Consider the following 4,993-nt stretch of genomic DNA (forward strand, 5'->3'; position numbering starts at 1 on the left):
GACACACCAGCCCTTATAAACAGATACTTATCTTGTCATCTCTCACAAATTAGGGAACTGAGCACAGACACGAAAACATACACAGAAACATTATCAAACACAATATTGTCAGAAAGATAAATTAAAACTATATTACGATCAGTTAAGTAATAGCCATAGGTCAATAGTGCCTAAACTGCACTCTGACACTGTAATGAGCATTTACTCTTTTTTGTGTCTACTTACATGCAGATTATGTAATGATAAATGTAAATGGTCTGTACTTGTATAGCCTATATAACCTTTCTAGTCTACCGACCACTCACAGCACTTTTATGTCACATTGACTCAGATAGCTGAAATTATTATTCACCAGGTGTAGGCAGTTATTCAGGTTCAGTTAACACATACAGTATAGATAAGTAGGTGCCACCTACTGTTTTTTATGTATAAATAATTTGCATCATCATTCATTTATAACTATAAACATCACATGATCCATGCAAGAACAGAAAGCTTGACCGGCATAGCAACCTTAACTAAGGTGGACTTAGCGATAATACTTTTATTATAAACAAGACTAAACAAACTCAACTTATACTTAAAATAGATAAACCTTTTCATTTTTGTCATTATTAACATATTTCGGCAACAAATTTATATTACACTCTTCATTTTGCACCAGTTTAACCCCTTGTGAGAAGCCACAAAGCAGTTCCGCTCTTGGGTAACACAGAATTACACAACACATATCGAGCACCTGTTCCTCACAATGCCTTTGCATCCTGGCATTTTGCAGGAGCTAACTCAACTAACTGCCCAGCTCACTGTCCTGCTCTCAAAGAAAAAGTTGGCTTGCATGTTCTATAAATAAAATCAACATATATAAGCAGAGTTTACAGGGTACAACAATTAAAGTGCAGTAGGTTGAAGGTACGCAGTTCTCCTCCATATTCGCATATAGTTGCCATATGGCAACAAATTAATTTTAGCATTTTACCAAAAACAAATCCTAACTGGTTTAAATTAGGAAATTCTTCTTAAATATTGAAAAATGTGTCTATTTTAGCTGACCTCAGATCATGAACTGTGCAGTGTCATAGATCGGTAGGAAAAGGGTGAAAAGACCCATTTTCACCAATAAAAAGCAAGGATTTTGAAGCATTTCCTATTATTGCAATAGAGATAAAGTAATTGTTGCCATATGGCAATAGAGGGTTAAGACAAAGGAAAAGGGAGCGCGCTATATTAACGTAATTTCTAAGAAACAGTGTTGAAGTTTCAAATAATAGGGAAACAAATGGGAGAAGTGTCATATATGTATAGGCTATAAACTGTGAAATTCATTAAGAAATGATGGTAAATGAGGAAACCTACATAAGACATTTAAAAAAGGCCTAGTTCCAGCTGTGTAGAGCTTTGAGTCATTGCAAGTGCCCTATTAAGAGTGAAACACTAAAATTAAGTTGCAGGTTCACATTAATAACAGCAGGAGTGTCAAATTGGGTTTAGAGGCTCCTCATACTTTTCTATTGCTCATTATAAAATGCAAGGAAAAGAAGGCCTTCAATGATGATTCTGCAGTTTGCAAACCTTCTTCTTCAGTTGCTGCCACTTGTGGAAAATGTACCAGAGGCAATGACTGAATGAAGGTTATTTGTTAACTGCTACCAATTACTGTATGTAGCATATACAATATATACAATATACAAAGACCAAAACTTAAACCTGTGCTCAATGTCTGTATCTGGACAAAATTTAAAAGAGAAGTTGAGTAATTATTTCAGCAGTTAGTGATCATCACTTGTAGTCAGTTTACTTAATGTCAAATCATTATTACCAAACAACCAAAGAGCTGATCAGGCAGCAATGTCACTATTTGTTTAAACTGAACAGACAAATATTGCATTTGGATGATACAATCTTTATCACCTAACTCTTTCAGATTTGTTTTGGTCTCATCTAGTCAGCAGTATCATTTACCCAATAACCGTAATATATCATAAACATTATTTTCCACAAGTGGCAGCAGGTTTGTTTATATATTTATATCCATACATTCATATATACATATAATGCATTTATAAAACTAAAGTAAAAAATACACATTAACGTCCACATACACACTATGAAACACAACAATACAGAAGACAAACACAGACACAAAACAACACAAGGATTCAAGACCTGTCTAGAACAATAGAAAGCTCCGTGGGCAGAGAAGTGCCCTGCAACACATGCATTCAAAACAGAAGTTGGGGAATTATTGCATCAGAGTAAGTGTGCTATCTCTGCCACAGAAATATCACTGTCACTGAAGAAGATGTTGCATAATGCAGAATCATCCTTGAAAGTCTTCTTTGCGTGTATTACTGAACAAAAGAAAAGTGGGGGGGGGCTCTAAACCCAGTCAGTGTACCAGTTTTCTTTTCATTTATTTCACTTCATTTGACAGGGACGGTGCTCATTAATCAACAGCAACGTAACTGTAAATGAGCCAGAGTTAGCTCAACAGGTTAATTTTCATATGTCCATCAGTTATTAAAATGACAACCTAAAATAAAGAATTTAAATGAAATTTCAAGTAAAATAAAATGACTGATTACAGTCAGCACTTAAAAGCAATATATACCGAATAAAGGGAATGATACAGTTTTGTGGTACCTGTTGTGACCTGAGCTCTCTGCACAACAAATGTCTTCAGTGGAAGCGGAGCAGTGTTGTGTAATATCTTATAAACTAGACAAAATGTACTACTGTGTTTTAAATCTGATCGTAGCCTGTGTGTCTGTATCTCATATTTTATTAAATTTTAGTGAGCTAAGCAGTGGACAGAAAGAACATGATGAGGAGCCTGTAGTTGATGAGTCCACTGTGCAGTTTCAGCCTTCACTGCAAACGCACACATACAGCAGAATTTAGCTTTAATATAAGTAGCCTATTTTTTGCCAACAGGTCCCTTTGTATGTATTCCATTATAGATCATTAGTTTGTGTGACTGTAGTAACTTTGGTTGTGTTTAGGTGTCATTTTGGTATGAATTACCCTAAATAATCTCTGTGACCTTACTAATTCCTGAACCATGGTTACGGTCCTGAAAGCTGGAATTAGAGACAGCCCTGCGATGGACTGGCGACCTGTCCAGGGTGTACTCCACCTTTCACCCGATGTAAGCTGGGATTGGCTCCAGCCCCCTGCGACCCTGTACGCATTATAAGCGGTTGACGATGGATGGATGGTATATCACAACATAATTTACAGTCAAATCATAAGACTAAAAATTTTTTTCCCTCCATACTTTTGCAGTGTTTGCAGTGTTTGTGTCTGTTGCCATAACTACACATTTGCAATGATACTGGAGTGAACTGTAAATGTTTCCTGCATACAGACCAGCACATCACTACAGTTTCCTGTCAGACCAACCCAGAAAAAAAATATATTATTGATATTGTTTATCTGTGAGCTCACAGCAAGAGCACACAGTTTTTTGATCATGGAAGAGATCCTTAAAAATGATATCTATTTATCTGTTTGAACAGAAGAACATTTGTGTGACAGTCCTTCATATTTATTTACATTTGAAAAAACGCCCCCTTGTTCTGTTGGTTGAACTTCATGACAAAGCTTTGCTGCATTGATGCTATCCCATCTTCTGTCAGTGAAACACATAACATTAACTTTTAAAGTCTCCAACAAGAGAACTAAAGTTCCGTCTTTAGATTGTTTACTGGCTGCTGAACAGTGAAGTTAAACCCTTAAAACATCACATCTTAAACAGACTCACAGACCAGCTTGTTTCAATGCTTGAGACTTTTAATTTGCATGAAACAAGAAAGCACAGTTCACTCTGCAGAATAAGTTTGTGCTTATTAAAGGCACAAGACCTCAGAGACGATTTAGATCTTGAAAATGAAAATAAAGACATGAAATGTGATATAGAGCCTTCAGGGTACATATTAGACTGATGGCATAAAGAGAGAGAAAACATCCACCCATGTTTGTGATTTTTTCAGGTGCTTCATGCCTCTGTGTCAGCCCAGGAATCAGTTGGTTTTCTTTATACAGACGGATGGAAGGCGAGTGTGACACTGTACATCATCCCAGCATTTGTTATCTGTGTGGATCAGAAAGATGTGAGCATGGTTATTTAGCAGAACGTATCATTTGATGCTGATGAAGACTAAAACAAGGCAGAGGTTTGTGCTTAAAAGATGATGGATACATTTATGAACTGATCTCACTTTTGTCATTAATATAGCCTTTTTTATTTACACAACAAGTACATTACTGTCCCATGCAAAAATAAAGTATTTTCTGATTTACCTCCATGATTTATTTGTAAACAGTGCTGGCCCCTAAGGTTATTTGGCTCTCCTTTGCACCAGTATGAAAAGGTGAAAGGCGTACCATCACTCCAGAACCAAAAACGCTCCTAAAAAACACAAATCAGAATTGAATAGATTTATAAATAACAATATAAACTGAATCAAACATTGTAAACATACCCTAAAGACCATAAAGCTTTGACAAAACGTTGTCATTACAAATTCTACCTTAACTTCTCGGAAGAAGAACAACAGCATCTGTCATTTCAGCAGGTCTGTTTACGTTAAAGTAACAAAACCCTTTAATGGCTCTGAAAATTATAAAAAACGTCATGTGACGTTGTTACGGAGCGACAAAGTCCGCATAGGGAGGAGATCACATATCACGGCCTTACTGAGCAAATGGATGTCAAACTATTATTTCTATTACAGAGCAAACGCTCTGTCCCCTTTAGTTTTCAGTCCAGACTCTGGAACAGACAACAGACCTCTGCCTGAGGATCTCAAGGTACGTGCTGGTGCGTATGGGACTAAAAGGTCAGAAATATAACAAGGCAAGAGGCCATGATGAGCTTTAAAAGTGATCAATAAGATTTTAAAGTCAATTCTAAAACATACTGGGAGCCTCTAAACCAGAGGTCACTAATAGGCGGACCGCAGTCCGGATCCGGACCCAGCCGCCGTCCTCT

At 36.8% G+C, this 4,993-nt stretch overlaps 1 long non-coding RNA gene across 1 annotated transcript; it reads right to left on the reverse strand.

Annotated features, from left to right (window-relative positions):
- Positions 1-3,778: 3,778 nt before the first annotated feature.
- Positions 3,779-4,407, reverse strand: LOC119887164. Its single transcript, XR_005441627.1, has 2 exons — positions 4,303-4,407; positions 3,779-4,093 (listed from the first exon to the last, which is right to left on the reverse strand). It is a non-coding gene; the product is annotated as an uncharacterized LOC119887164 (long non-coding RNA).
- Positions 4,408-4,993: the final 586 nt, after the last annotated feature.

This window comes from Micropterus salmoides, unplaced genomic scaffold (genome assembly GCF_014851395.1).
Source record: "Micropterus salmoides isolate LMB-PRFRI ecotype aquatic unplaced genomic scaffold, ASM1485139v1 Ms_hic_scaffold_4027, whole genome shotgun sequence".
In the NCBI taxonomy this organism is placed as follows: domain Eukaryota; kingdom Metazoa; phylum Chordata; class Actinopteri; order Centrarchiformes; family Centrarchidae; genus Micropterus; species Micropterus salmoides.